The 15577-nt window shown below is 57.6% G+C and overlaps 1 protein-coding gene across 3 annotated transcripts in view; it reads right to left on the bottom strand.

The window, feature by feature from the left end:
* tha1 (threonine aldolase 1) overlaps positions 1 to 15577 on the bottom strand; it is an 89766-nt gene that overhangs the window by 16264 nt on the left and 57925 nt on the right. The window lies entirely within an intron of this gene.

The following is a 15577-nucleotide window of genomic DNA, read 5'->3' as shown; positions in this document are numbered from 1 at the left end:
GGGGGGGGGGGGGGGGGGATGGGAACCATCGGTGTGGGGCCGCCCCTGGGGTGAAGATGTGAGAGGTCCAGGGCCCATGGGTCCTACAGGCCCCCCCCCCCCAGATTATGTGCCCCCATAACAGGTCCGACTGCAGCTGCTACCTGTCTGTCCCACCAAACACCCCCAGGGCAGAGCCCTGTCTGTGGTAATATGGCGCAGGTCACTTGAACTCCTTTTGACTGTGAGCAGCCTCTGGCTGCACAGCTGACTGCTATTGCTAACAAGGAATCGGCGTTGTTAGCTGTGGGAGCACTTCGCAGCTGCAGCTTGTGTTTGCTGCTCCTGCTGCTGGCTGGAGGCGGCTGTTTCTGATTCCTTTCCTTTTCTGCGGCCGGAAAAGAAGGACAATTTTTTCCAAGACAGCCTGCAGTCCTGGAACACGGGGTTCAGGGGGATGTATGTGTCCAGAAGGCATTCCGGTTTGAAGCAAGGAGACGCTGCAGGACCTGGTGCGCGACATTGTTCCAAATGGGCCACCTGATGGAGCCGCTGAAGAAATGTTCCCGCAGATTTCTGATGCTGTTTTCTGCTGGTGTGGTGAGTGCTGCATGTAATTGTCACGTCACCGCCGGTTAAACATGCTGCAAATCAAGGCTGTTCAACTGCACCTGAGCGCTATTGCCGAGCATTCCAATCAAGCCGTGAGGCCGGACACTCTGCCTGAACACTGGAGGTATCAACATCACAGAGGCAGCAGCCAACAATCAAACACCAAAGAACTAGGCTTCAGCACTGGGGATTTACCCTGCGACCAGAGGGTGAGTTTGTGTGGATTGGAGAGGGGACCAGAACCAGGTCCCCCGAGCGTCCCCAGCACAACTGGCTCATTGGATGGCACCCTGAGAGAAGGCGGGAAATGTAAGGGTGGGGGAGGCTTGTGGGATTTGAGGGTCTGGGGGTGGCTGACTGACTGTCAATCTCTCACCCTCTCCAATCCCTTACAGATATCACATTATGGATGGTATTGTGGACCTCACGGTGCGGGCGACAGTCCAGCTGGCCAGACGGAGGAGAAGGCGGCGGCGGCAGCGTCAATGCAGTCTTCAGGTGGGAGCCCATGTGCAGGGGCCTGTCGCAAACACAGAGGGCGTGGCCGCCCATCAGGCGGGGGTGGGACCCAGACGGGGATGCCAGCCCAAGGTGTACAGGTGTCGTTGGTTGTCTTAGGAGATGACGGACAACATGAGGGGATGGTGCGACAACCGTGCCATGCCCTTGCGGATACCCGCTCCTGGTACCTGCGTCTTTGCCACCGGTTCATTCCAGACCTCGAGCAGGGACTTGTGTGGCATTTCACAGCCTACAGTCCACAAGTGCATCTGTGAAGTCACCCATTTCCCACCCCACCACCCACTCTCTGCCCCCCTCCCAGCCCCGCATCCCGACTACCCTGTCCCACCCTCCCAGGGTGTGTGTAACATCACTCCAGGGTAATGGGCCTGTGTCAGCACTGTCAGCGGGTCATTATACAAGGCAGAAGTCTGACTCCTGTCTCTTTGCTGACAGCACGGCCACACCCACCACCTGCACGTGCTTTATGTCTCAGGGCTCCCGATCTAGGACCACTGTGCCCAGAGGGCAGGGGGAGCGGAGGACAACAGGGCATGGGGGTGCAGACCGGTCCACTATGCTGAATAACGTGACAGAGGCTTCACATGTCTCAGGCGAACCATGTTTTAATTGTGAACATTCAAACCCCTAACTGTCCTTAGCTACCCATGGTGCCCCCCACTCCGATGATGTCTCGCTCCCCCCCCGTGCCCACGCAGTGAAATGAAATGAAAAAATGAAAATCGCTTATTGTCACAAGTAGGCTTCAAATGACGTTACTGTGAAAAGCCCCTAGTCGCCACATTCTGGCGCCTGTTCGGAGAGGCTGGTACGGGAATTGAACCGTGCTGCTGGCTTGGTCTGCTTTCAAAGCCAGCAATTTAGCCCTGAGCTAAACAGCCCCTTCTTAAGCTTCCGTGCTCTGCCGCTACATCTAGGTGTGTCCCCAGGATGTACACCGGAGGTGGAGGCAGCCTGCTGCTTTTCGCGTCCTGTGGCCTTTGATGCCCCTGGCGGGTGCCCCCTGGATGGGCCTGGGACCGGAGGACCTTGGCCACCTTACTGGTGCCACCTTGTTCTGTCTGCTGACCTCGAGACGTGCCAGGGTACAGAGGGGGAGATTCGGCAGAGCTGGAGATTGCCGTCATCTCCCTGGTGGAAGGCTCCGGGTCGGCCTCCGGCACTCCCTCCTCCCGGAGGGTGCCGTAGGGCCCTTGGGGAGTTTCCATGGGATGGAGTGAGCTTCAGAGGCCCCTGCATCATCTGATCATGCCGCCTCCCCATTGGCTGCCCCATGGCGTCGACGCCCTCAGTGATGCTCCTCGCTCTGGACAGCCCCGGCAATGCCCACCTGCGACTGGGAAATCCACAACGGTTTGATAATTTCCTTCCCTAAAGGACAGTAGTGAATCAGATGGGTTTTGCGACAATCAACAATAATTTTATGGTCATTAATGAACTTTTAATTCCAAATATTTTATTGGGTTTAAATTCCACCACCTGCTGTGGTGGGATTCGAACCCAGGACCCCAGATCATTATCTTGGGTCTCTTGTCCAGCGACAATGCCACTATGCCACTGCCTCCCCCATGCCTTTGGGACTCCTCCAATTGGCTAGACACATCCCCTCCTGAATCTCACGGCCGCACCCCAGTGTTTGCACCAGGTCCGGGATAACCCTGACCAGAGGCTCGGCATTTTGAGTCCTGGGATCCAGCAGACCTCCAACTGCTGACTCCGCAGATGTGTCCGCCTCCAGCTGATGGGCATTAACAACTGTGTGGTGCCCCTGAAGCCTGTCGCCCTCCGAGGTCTGGGACTCTGCACTGGTGGAAGGTGGGTGTGACAGTTGTGACCCCTTAATGGAAGGCAGGAGGGATGGTGGGGGGGGGGGGGGGGTAAGGGGACCCTGGATGGGCCATCACCAACGGATGGAGACCCTGCGAGAGTTTGGACAGGTGGTCAGTGAGCGGGAAGGATCATTTTGTGAGACATGAACAATTCACTTGAGACAGGTCACCTGGGTGGAGGGGCAGCGGACCCTCACCCCTGCAGCACTAACTTGGTGACGGCTCTATCCTCGATTGAATGCGGTCCTCCTGGTCACGCTGTCCGGATCAATGGCCACTGCCTCCCAGGCAGCACTGTCGGCCCTGTGGCTGACCCTCCGAGCCCTTTAGGAGAATAGGGTGTCCCCTCTCGACTCCAGGGCGCCCAGCAACCAGGTCAGGTCGGCATCTCCGAAACATGGAGCAGGTCTCCGTGGTGCCATGGTGTGTGCTGTCTGGAGTGGATGTCTCCGTGGTGCGAGGGCTGTGTGCTGTCTGGAGTGGGTGTTTCCGTGGTGCGAGGGCTGTGCGCTGTCTGGAGTGGATGTTTCCGTGGTGCGAGGGCTGTGTGCTGTCTGGAGTGGATGTCTCCGTGGTGCCATGGTGTGTGCTGTCTGGAGTGGATGTCTCCGTGGTGCCATGGTGTGTGCTGTCTGGAGTGGATGTCTCCGTGGTGCCATGGTGTGTGCTGTCTGGAGTGGATGTCTCCGTGGTGCGAGGGCTGGGTGATGTCTGGAGTGGATGTCTCCGTGGTGCCATGGTGTGTGCTGTCTGGAGTGGATGTTTCCGTGGTGCGAGGGCTGTGCACTGTCTGGAGTGGATGTCTCCGTGGTGCCATGGCTGTGCGCTGTCTGGAGTGGATGTCTCCGTGGTGCCATGGTGTGCGCTGTCTGGAGTGGATGTTTCCGTGGTGCGAGGGCTGTGTGCTGTCTGGAGTGGATGTCTCCGTGGTGCGAGGGCTGTGTGCTGTCTGGAGTGGATGTTTCCGTGGTGCGAGGGCTGTGTGCTGTCTGGAGTGGATGTCTCCGTGGTGCCATGGTGTGTGCTGTCTGGAGTGGATGTCTCCGTGGTGCCATGGCTGTGTGCTGTCTGGAGTGGATGTCTCCGTGGTGCGAGGGCTGTGTGCTGTCTGGAGTGGATGTTTCCGTGGTGCGAGGGCTGTGTGCTGTCTGGAGTGGATGTCTCCGTGGTGCCATGGTGTGCGCTGTCTGGAGTGGATGTTTCCGTGGTGCCATGGCTGTGTGCTGTCTGGAGTGGATGTCTCCGTGGTGCGAGGGCTGTGTGCTGTCTGGAGTGGATGTTTCCGTGGTGCGAGGGCTGTGTGCTGTCTGGAGTGGATGTTTCCGTGGTGCCATGGTGTGCGCTGTCTGGAGTGGATGTCTCCGTGGTGCCATGGCTGTGTGCTGTCTGGAGTGGATGTCTCCGTGGTGCGAGGGCTGTGTGCTGTCTGGAGTGGATGTTTCCGTGGTGCCATGGTGTGCGCTGTCTGGAGTGGATGTTTCCGTGGTGCCATGGCTGTGCGCTGTCTGGAGTGGATGTCTCCGTGGTGCCATGGTGTGCGCTGTCTGGAGTGGATGTCTCCGTGGTGCCATGGCTGTGTGCTGTCTGGAGTGGATGTCTCCGTGGTGCGAGGGCTGTGCGCTGTCTGGAGTGGATGTCTCCGTGGTGCCATGGTGTGTGCTGTCTGGAGTGGATGTCTCCGTGGTGCGAGGGCTGTGTGCTGTCTGGAGTGGATGTCTCCGTGGTGCGAGGGCTGTGTGCTGTCTGGAGTGGATGTTTCCGTGGTGCGAGGGCTGTGTGCTGTCTGGAGTGGATGTTTCCGTGGTGCCATGGTGTGCGCTGTCTGGAGTGGATGTCTCCGTGGTGCGAGGGCTGTGCGCTGTCTGGAGTGGATGTTTCCGTGGTGCGAGGGCTGTGCGCTGTCTGGAGTGGATGTTTCCGTGGTGCCGTGGTGTGTGCTGTCTGGAGTGGATGTTTCCGTGGTGCGAGGGCTGTGCGCTGTCTGGAGTGGATGTTTCCGTGGTGCCATGGTGTGTGCTGTCTGGAGTGTATGTCTCCGTGGTGCGAGGGCTGTGTGCTGTCTGGAGTGGATGTTTCCGTGGTGCGAGGGCTGTGTGCTGTCTGGAGTGGATGTTTCCGTGGTGCGAGGGCTGTGTGCTGTCTGGAGTGGATGTCTCCTTGGTGCGAGGGCTGTGTGCTGTCTGGAGTGGATGTTTCCGTGGTGCGAGGGCTGTGTGCTGTCTGGAGTGGATGTCTCCGTGGTGCGAGGGCTGTGTGCTGTCTGGAGTGGATGTTTCCGTGGTGCCATGGTGTGTGCTGTCTGGAGTGGATGTTTCCGTGGTGCGAGGGCTGTGTGCTGTCTGGAGTGGATGTCTCCGTGGTGCGAGGGCTGTGTGCTGTCTGGAGTGGATGTTTCCGTGGTGCGAGGGCTGTGTGCTGTCTGGAGTGGATGTTTCCGTGGTGCCATGGTGTGTGCTGTCTGGAGTGGATGTTTCCGTGGTGCGAGGGCTGTGCGCTGTCTGGAGTGGATGTCTCCGTGGTGCGAGGGCTGTGCGCTGTCTGGAGTGGATGTCTCCGTGGTGCCATGGTGTGTGCTGTCTGGAGTGGATGTCTCCGTGGTGCGAGGGCTGTGCGCTGTCTGGAGTGGATGTCTCCGTGGTGCCATGGTGTGTGCTGTCTGGAGTGGATGTTTCCGTGGTGCGAGGGCTGTGTGCTGTCTGGAGTGGATGTCTCCGTGGTGCCATGGCTGTGTGCTGTCTGGAGTGGATGTTTCCGTGGTGCCATGGCTGTGCGCTGTCTGGAGTGGATGTCTCCGTGGTGCCATGGCTGTGTGCTGTCTGGAGTGGATGTTTCCGTGGTGCCATGGCTGTGTGCTGTCTGGAGTGGATGTTTCCGTGGTGCCATGGCTGTGCGCTGTCTGGAGTGGATGTCTCCGTGGTGCCATGGCTGTGCGCTGTCTGGAGTGGATGTCTCCGTGGTGCGAGGGCTGTGCGCTGTCTGGAGTGGATGTCTCCGTGGTGCCATGGCTGTGCGCTGTCTGGAGTGGATGTTTCCGTGGTGCCATGGTGTGTGCTGTCTGGAGTGGATGTTTCCGTGGTGCCATGGCTGGGTGCTGTCTGGAGTGGATGTCTCCGTGGTGCGAGGGCTGTGCGCTGTCTGGAGTGGATGTCTCCGTGGTGCCATGGCTGTGCGCTGTCTGGAGTGGATGTCTCCGTGGTGCGAGGGCTGTGCGCTGTCTGGAGTGGATGTCTCCGTGGTGCCATGGCTGTGTGCTGTCTGGAGTGGATGTCTCCGTGGTGCCATGGCTGTGCGCTGTCTGGAGTGGATGTTTCCGTGGTGCCATGGTGTGTGCTGTCTGGAGTGGATGTTTCCATGGTGCCATGGCTGGGTGCTGTCTGGAGTGGATGTTTCCGTGGTGCCATGGCTATGCGCTGTCTGGAGTGGATGTCTCCGTGGTGCCATGGCTGTGCGCTGTCTGAAGTGGATGTCTCCGTGGTGCGAGGGCTGTGTGCTGTCTGGAGTGGATGTCTCCGTGGTGCGAGGGCTGTGTGCTGTCTGGAGTGGATGTCTCCGTGGTGCCATGGTGTGTGCTGTCTGGAGTGGATGTGTCCGTGGTGCCATGGTGTGTGCTGTCTGGAGTGGATGTTTCCGTGGTGCGAGGGCTGTGTGCTGTCTGGAGTGGATGTCTCCGTGGTGCCATGGCTGTGTGCTGTCTGGAGTGGATGTTTCCGTGGTGCCATGGCTGTGCGCTGTCTGGAGTGGATGTCTCCGTGGTGCCATGGTGTGCGCTGTCTGGAGTGGATGTCTCCGTGGTGCCATGGCTGTGCGCTGTCTGGAGTGGATGTCTCCGTGGTGCGAGGGCTGTGCGCTGTCTGGAGTGGATGTCTCCGTGGTGCCATGGCTGTGCGCTGTCTGGAGTGGATGTTTCCGTGGTGCCATGGTGTGTGCTGTCTGGAGTGGATGTTTCCGTGGTGCCATGGCTGGGTGCTGTCTGGAGTGGATGTCTCCGTGGTGCGAGGGCTGTGCGCTGTCTGGAGTGGATGTCTCCGTGGTGCCATGGCTGTGTGCTGTCTGGAGTGGATGTCTCCGTGGTGCCATGGCTGTGCGCTGTCTGGAGTGGATGTTTCCGTGGTGCCATGGTGTGTGCTGTCTGGAGTGGATGTTTCCGTGGTGCCATGGCTGGGTGCTGTCTGGAGTGGAAGTTTCCGTGGTGCCATGGCTATGCGCTGTCTGGAGTGGATGTCTCCGTGGTGCCATGGCTGTGCGCTGTCTGGAGTGGATGTCTCCGTGGTGCGAGGGCTGTGTGCTGTCTGGAGTGGATGTCTCCGTGGTGCGAGGGCTGTGTGCTGTCTGGAGTGGATGTCTCCGTGGTGCCATGGCTGTGCGCTGTCTGGAGTGGATGTTTCCGTGGTGCCATGGTGTGTGCTGTCTGGAGTGGATGTTTCCGTGGTGCCATGGCTGGGTGCTGTCTGGAGTGGATGTCTCCGTGGTGCGAGGGCTGTGCGCTGTCTGGAGTGGATGTCTCCGTGGTGCCATGGCTGTGTGCTGTCTGGAGTGGATGTCTCCGTGGTGCCATGGCTGTGCGCTGTCTGGAGTGGATGTTTCCGTGGTGCGAGGGCTGTGTGCTGTCTGGAGTGGATGTTTCCGTGGTGCCATGGCTGTGCGCTGTCTGGAGTGGATGTCTCCGTGGTGCGAGGGCTGTGCGCTGTCTGGAGTGTATGTCTCCGTGGTGCGAGGGCTGTGTGCTGTCTGGAGTGGATGTTTCCGTGGTGCGAGGGCTGTGTGCTGTCTGGAGTGGATGTTTCCGTGGTGCGAGGGCTGTGTGCTGTCTGGAGTGGATGTCTCCTTGGTGCGAGGGCTGTGTGCTGTCTGGAGTGGATGTTTCCGTGGTGCGAGGGCTGTGTGCTGTCTGGAGTGGATGTCTCCGTGGTGCGAGGGCTGTGTGCTGTCTGGAGTGGATGTCTCCGTGGTGCGAGGGCTGTGTGCTGTCTGGAGTGGATGTTTCCGTGGTGCCATGGTGTGTGCTGTCTGGAGTGGATGTTTCCGTGGTGCGAGGGCTGTGTGCTGTCTGGAGTGGATGTCTCCGTGGTGCGAGGGCTGTGTGCTGTCTGGAGTGGATGTTTCCGTGGTGCGAGGGCTGTGTGCTGTCTGGAGTGGATGTTTCCGTGGTGCCATGGTGTGTGCTGTCTGGAGTGGATGTTTCCGTGGTGCGAGGGCTGTGCGCTGTCTGGAGTGGATGTCTCCGTGGTGCGAGGGCTGTGCGCTGTCTGGAGTGGATGTCTCCGTGGTGCCATGGTGTGTGCTGTCTGGAGTGGATGTCTCCGTGGTGCGAGGGCTGTGCGCTGTCTGGAGTGGATGTCTCCGTGGTGCCATGGTGTGTGCTGTCTGGAGTGGATGTTTCCGTGGTGCGAGGGCTGTGTGCTGTCTGGAGTGGATGTCTCCGTGGTGCCATGGCTGTGTGCTGTCTGGAGTGGATGTTTCCGTGGTGCCATGGCTGTGCGCTGTCTGGAGTGGATGTCTCCGTGGTGCCATGGCTGTGTGCTGTCTGGAGTGGATGTTTCCGTGGTGCCATGGCTGTGTGCTGTCTGGAGTGGATGTTTCCGTGGTGCCATGGCTGTGCGCTGTCTGGAGTGGATGTCTCCGTGGTGCCATGGCTGTGCGCTGTCTGGAGTGGATGTCTCCGTGGTGCGAGGGCTGTGCGCTGTCTGGAGTGGATGTCTCCGTGGTGCCATGGCTGTGCGCTGTCTGGAGTGGATGTTTCCGTGGTGCCATGGTGTGTGCTGTCTGGAGTGGATGTTTCCGTGGTGCCATGGCTGGGTGCTGTCTGGAGTGGATGTCTCCGTGGTGCGAGGGCTGTGCGCTGTCTGGAGTGGATGTCTCCGTGGTGCCATGGCTGTGCGCTGTCTGGAGTGGATGTCTCCGTGGTGCGAGGGCTGTGCGCTGTCTGGAGTGGATGTCTCCGTGGTGCCATGGCTGTGTGCTGTCTGGAGTGGATGTCTCCGTGGTGCCATGGCTGTGCGCTGTCTGGAGTGGATGTTTCCGTGGTGCCATGGTGTGTGCTGTCTGGAGTGGATGTTTCCATGGTGCCATGGCTGGGTGCTGTCTGGAGTGGATGTTTCCGTGGTGCCATGGCTATGCGCTGTCTGGAGTGGATGTCTCCGTGGTGCCATGGCTGTGCGCTGTCTGAAGTGGATGTCTCCGTGGTGCGAGGGCTGTGTGCTGTCTGGAGTGGATGTCTCCGTGGTGCGAGGGCTGTGTGCTGTCTGGAGTGGATGTCTCCGTGGTGCCATGGTGTGTGCTGTCTGGAGTGGATGTGTCCGTGGTGCCATGGTGTGTGCTGTCTGGAGTGGATGTTTCCGTGGTGCGAGGGCTGTGTGCTGTCTGGAGTGGATGTCTCCGTGGTGCCATGGCTGTGTGCTGTCTGGAGTGGATGTTTCCGTGGTGCCATGGCTGTGCGCTGTCTGGAGTGGATGTCTCCGTGGTGCCATGGTGTGCGCTGTCTGGAGTGGATGTCTCCGTGGTGCCATGGCTGTGCGCTGTCTGGAGTGGATGTCTCCGTGGTGCGAGGGCTGTGCGCTGTCTGGAGTGGATGTCTCCGTGGTGCCATGGCTGTGCGCTGTCTGGAGTGGATGTTTCCGTGGTGCCATGGTGTGTGCTGTCTGGAGTGGATGTTTCCGTGGTGCCATGGCTGGGTGCTGTCTGGAGTGGATGTCTCCGTGGTGCGAGGGCTGTGCGCTGTCTGGAGTGGATGTCTCCGTGGTGCCATGGCTGTGTGCTGTCTGGAGTGGATGTCTCCGTGGTGCCATGGCTGTGCGCTGTCTGGAGTGGATGTTTCCGTGGTGCCATGGTGTGTGCTGTCTGGAGTGGATGTTTCCGTGGTGCCATGGCTGGGTGCTGTCTGGAGTGGAAGTTTCCGTGGTGCCATGGCTATGCGCTGTCTGGAGTGGATGTCTCCGTGGTGCCATGGCTGTGCGCTGTCTGGAGTGGATGTCTCCGTGGTGCGAGGGCTGTGTGCTGTCTGGAGTGGATGTCTCCGTGGTGCGAGGGCTGTGTGCTGTCTGGAGTGGATGTCTCCGTGGTGCCATGGCTGTGCGCTGTCTGGAGTGGATGTTTCCGTGGTGCCATGGTGTGTGCTGTCTGGAGTGGATGTTTCCGTGGTGCCATGGCTGGGTGCTGTCTGGAGTGGATGTCTCCGTGGTGCGAGGGCTGTGCGCTGTCTGGAGTGGATGTCTCCGTGGTGCCATGGCTGTGTGCTGTCTGGAGTGGATGTCTCCGTGGTGCCATGGCTGTGCGCTGTCTGGAGTGGATGTCTCCGTGGTGCCATGGTGTGTGCTGTCTGGAGTGGATGTTTCCGTGGTGCGAGGGCTGTGTGCTGTCTGGAGTGGATGTCTCCGTGGTGCCATGGTGTGTGCTGTCTGGAGTGGATGTTTCCGTGGTGCCATGGTGTGCGCTGTCTGGAGTGGATGTCTCCGTGGTGCCATGGTGTGCGCTGTCTGGAGTGGATGTCTCCGTGGTGCCATGGTGTGTGCTGTCTGGAGTGGATGTTTCCGTGGTGCGAGGGCTGTGCGCTGTCTGGAGTGGATGTCTCCGTGGTGCCATGGTGTGTGCTGTCTGGAGTGGATGTTTCCGTGGTGCGAGGGCTGTGCGCTGTCTGGAGTGGATGTTTCCGTGGTGCCATGGTGTGTGCTGTCTGGAGTGGATGTCTCCGTGGTGCCATGGTGTGTGCTGTCTGGAGTGGATGTTTCCGTGGTGCCATGGTGTGTGCTGTCTGGAGTGGATGTCTCCGTGGTGCCATGGTGTGTGCTGTCTGGAGTGGATGTTTCCGTGGTGCCATGGTGTGTGCTGTCTGGAGTGGATGTCTCCGTGGTGCCATGGTGTGTGCTGTCTGGAGTGGATGTTTCCGTGGTGCCATGGTGTGTGCTGTCTGGAGTGGATGTTTCCGTGGTGCGAGGGCTGTGTGCTGTCTGGAGTGGATGTCTCCGTGGTGCCATGGCTGTGCGCTGTCTGGAGTGGATGTCTCTGTGGTGCGAGGGCTGTGTGCTGTCTGGAGTGGATGTTTCCGTGGTGCGAGGGCTGTGTGCTGTCTGGAGTGGATGTTTCCGTGGTGCGAGGGCTGTGCGCTGTCTGGAGTGGATGTCTCCGTGGTGCCATGGCTGTGTGCTGTCTGGAGTGGATGTTTCCGTGGTGCGAGGGCTGTGTGCTGTCTGGAGTGGATGTTTCCGTGGTGCCATGGTGTGCGCTGTCTGGAGTGGATGTCTCCGTGGTGCCATGGTGTGCGCTGTCTGGAGTGGATGTTTCCATGGTGCGAGGGCTGTGTGCTGTCTGGAGTGGATGTTTCCGTGGTGCGAGGGCTATGTGCTGTCTGGAGTGGATGTCTCCGTGGTGCGAGGGCTGTGTGCTGTCTGGAGTGGATGTTTCCGTGGTGCAAGGGCTGTGTGCTGTCTGGAGTGGATGTTTCCATGGTGCCATGGTGTGCGCTGTCTGGAGTGGATGTTTCCGTGGTGCCATGGTGTGTGCTGTCTGGAGTGGATGTCTCCGTGGTGCGAGGGCTGTGTGCTGTCTGGAGTGGATGTTTCCGTGGTGCCATGGCTGTGCGCTGTCTGGAGTGGATGTCTCCGTGGTGCGAGGGCTGTGTGCTGTCTGGAGTGGATGTCTCCGTGGTGCGAGGGCTGTGTGCTGTCTGGAGTGGATGTCTCCGTGGTGCCATGGTGTGTGCTGTCTGGAGTGGATGTCTCCGTGGTGCGAGGGCTGTGTGCTGTCTGGAGTGGATGTCTCCGTGGTGCGAGGGCTGTGTGCTGTCTGGAGTGGATGTCTCCGTGGTGCATGGTGTGCGCTGTCTGGAGTGGATGTCTCCATGGTGCGAGGGCTGTGCGCTGTCTGGAGTGGATGTCTCCGTGGTGCGAGGGCTGTGTGCTGTCTGGAGTGGATGTCTCCGTGGTGCGAGGGCTGTGTGCTGTCTGGAGTGGATGTCTCCGTGGTGCCATGGTGTGCGCTGTCTGGAGTGGATGTTTCCGTGGTGCGAGGGCTGTGTGCTGTCTGGAGTGGATGTCTCCGTGGTGCCATTGCTGTGCGCTGTCTGGAGTGGATGTTTCCGTGGTGCGAGGGCTATGCGCTGTCTGGAGTATATTCGAGGGGGTGGTTTTTGTGCTGTTTCCCCTTGTTAGCGGGAAGCTTTCGCGTGTGGTCTCGGCTAATCAGCTGGCAGGTCAGCCATTTCCGTTGTGACGTCCGTAGAAGTTCATTTCCGGCACTAATTGCCGTTAGATACCGGCTGTGGTCTCGCTGGGTCGGCCGTCGAGCAGCACCCGGGAAGTCGCGCCCACTATGGCGCTTAGTACTTCACCTGTTCGATTGCATGAAAGGTTTGCAAATGCACTGCAGGGCCAGTGCCCAAGTTGCTCAACCTAAATATGAACCCAATTTACTGTAAGAATCACAGTTAAAAGAACTGTGTTGTCCAGTTATGGGACGTGATCTGGCCATCAGGAATTGCTGTAATGGATCTTATTGAAGACACATGTCACTTTACAAACATCATTCAATTTTGTGACTTTTTCCCATGAGTGCATCTGTCTTCAGTTACTTTCAACCAGCTGCGATCCCAATGTAGAAATCTACATTGTTGAACATAAATGTAGACTACCCAATTATTTTTGTCCCAATTAAGGGGCAATTTAGCATGGTCAATCCACCTATCCTGCACATCTGCATATAAGGGGCTGGTTTAGCACAGGGCTCAATAGCTGGCTTTCAAAGCAGACCAAGGCAGGCCAGCAGCACGGTTCAATTCCCGTACCAGCCTCCCCGAACAGGCGCCGGAATGTGGCGACTAGGGGCTTTTCACAGTAACTTCATTTGAAGCCTACTTGTGACAATAAGCGATCTTCATTTCATTTCATTTTTGGGTTGTGGGGGTGAGACCCACGCAGACACGTGGAGAATGTGCAAACTCCACATGGACAGTGACCCAGGGCTGGGATCAAACCCGGGTCCTCAGCGCTGCAGGCAGCAGTGCTAACCACTGCGCCACCATGCCGCCCCCGGCAATCTGCATTTTTGAGAGAGAATAAAAAGGCCTTTACCCGAGAAAGATATCTGACCTGGAATGCAAGGCAGAGATTTGGTTGCCGCCTCTCTCCCTCGCCACCCCAAGTTAGTGATGGCCAGCTGCAGCACCGAGTGAAGCAGAATGAAAAATTGCACAAAAAAGTAATATGTGTGACAGCCGCGTGTCGTTCTTTTTCCGTGAAATTTCAGTCAATCAAGTCAAAGTGCAACAATATAGTTTGCTTATTATTGGGTGTTGTGGAGACAGGTGGCTGGCAAGAGGTACAGAGATATGCAGCAGTTGTGAAAGCCCACCCTTCCAAGAGCCAAAGAGAGCTAGGCCTTGCCTTCACGTCCACATCGCAGGGATGAAGAAGAATGGGTAATTCAGAGAGGTATTTTTGGGTCACATGGTCTGATAACTTCCTTGTTGATGAGTTGACATATTCTCAGGAACATGTTGAACCCCCCTTCCTAAATCCAATATTTATCCAGGTTATGTTGCTACAAAACTATGTAAAATAGCTAAACTCCTACACAAATCCTGCTGATACATCCGACATGCTACTACACGCACCAGTCTTTATAATACTGGAACACTACACAACACATACATATGGATCCGATAATCTTCTTACCAGGCAATCCAGTTTACCATTAGGAGTATTCAAATCTTGTTTATTTGCATCATAGCCACAAATATTAAGCAGACAACGCTCTCAAGTTGCAATTTTTGCCAAGTTTAGTCATCTTACACGGACTTGGGCAAACAACAGACCATGGGGTAATATTTGCCACAGATTCTTCTTCACAGAATCATTCTGTCACAATAACTTGTTGCAATATCTCAAATGCAACAGAGTTGGAGATTAACCAGATATCCATGAATCAGCCATCCTGGTGTACACTGTATTCCAATGCCTGTAAATGGGGCTCTGGTGAGCTTTGCTCTCCTGCTGTGTGCCCCATATCTTCACTGTGGAAATGTGGAAATAATTAGCACAGCCTGCTTCTGAGTCAGGATTTTCGCCTGCTCGTCCTTTCTATGTTTCTTGTTAATTATGTTTCTTGCTCAACCAGGATCTTTTTGTACGCATTGTCAGCGGTTTCTTCTCACATGGTGTGATCAAGAGGCCATTTAATAAGGGCAGCACGGTGGCGCAGTGGGTTAGCCCCGCTGCCTCACGGCGCTGAGGGCCCAGGTTCGATCCCGGCTCTGGGTCACTGTCCGTGTGGAGTTTGCACGTTCTCTCCGTGTCTGCGTGGGTTTTGCCCCCACAACCCAAAGATATGCAGGGTAGGTGGATTGGCCATGCTGAATTACCCCTTAATTGGAAAATATGAATTGGGCACTCTAAATTTATATGAATAAAAGAGGCCATTTAATTCCTTCTCCTCCAACCCAAATCCTATTTCTACGATAGAACTTCATGTACTCAGAAAGACAACAAAAGTACTGTCCCTTACTGTTGCCCGTTCTGAATGTATCCCCCCCCACCCCCTCCGGGTCGGAGAATCGCCGGGGGCTGCCGTGAATCCCGCCCCCGCCGGTTGCCGAAGTCTCCGGCACCGGATATTCGGCGGGGGCGGGAATCGGGCCGCGCCGGTTGGCGGGCCCACCCGCTCGATTCTCCGGCCCGGATGGGCCGAAGTCCCGCCGATAAATTGCCTGTCCCGCCGGCGTGGATTAAACCACCTTTTGAACGGTGGGACAAGGCGGCGTGGGCGGGCTCCGGGGTCCTGGGGGGGGGGCGCGGGGCGATCTGGCCCCGGGGGTGCCCCCACGGTGGCCTGGCCCGCGATCGGGGCCCACCGATCCGCGGGCGGGCATGTGCCGTGGGGGCACTCTTTCCCTTCCGCCACCGCCACGGTCTCCACCATGGCGGAGGCGGAAGAGACTCCCTCCACTGCACATGCGCGGGAAACTGTCAGCGGCCGCTGACACTCCCACGCATGCGCCGCCCGGGGATGTCATTTCCGCGCCAGCTGGAGGGGCAACAAAGGCCGCTTCCACCAGCTGGCGGGGCGGAAATTCCTCCGGCGTCAGCCTAGTCCCTCAATATTGGGGCTCGGCCCCCAAAGATGCGGAGCATTCCGCACCTTTGGGGCGGCGCGATGCCTGTCTGATTGGCGCCGATGATCTTTCTAACTGTGTGTGTGCACATTACATTGTTCTTCCTGTTCTGCTTGACTGTTTTCACTGCTTCAAACCTTCCCTTGCATCACTCAAAGCAACAACAACTTACATTTATACTGTCCCTTTAACTTAAAAAAAAGGCCCAAAGGGCTTTACAGGAGAATTATGGAACAAAATTCGTCAAACTAGGAGATATTAGGCTGGGTGGCTTGAGCGTTTGGGTAAAGAGGTAGGTAGGATTCAAGGAGCATCTTAAAGGAGGGAGGAGTAATGAAGAGGAGAGATATGGTGAGAGTTATAGGGAGGGTATTTTGGAGTTTGGGGCGCAGGCACCCAAAAGCATTTGCCATTTCGTTCTGAAATGGCAGTTTTCACATCTCACAACAATTGAACCAAATGATTTGATAGAAACCAGCAGTTTTATTTTGAGTAAAACATGGGCCTGAATTATTGCATGTTGGGTACGCACACT

Source organism: Scyliorhinus torazame, chromosome 18 (assembly GCF_047496885.1).
Source record: "Scyliorhinus torazame isolate Kashiwa2021f chromosome 18, sScyTor2.1, whole genome shotgun sequence".
Classification (NCBI taxonomy): domain Eukaryota; kingdom Metazoa; phylum Chordata; class Chondrichthyes; order Carcharhiniformes; family Scyliorhinidae; genus Scyliorhinus; species Scyliorhinus torazame.
The sequence above is the reverse complement of the archived record's forward strand: the minus strand, read 5'-3'. Positions and strand labels throughout refer to the sequence as shown.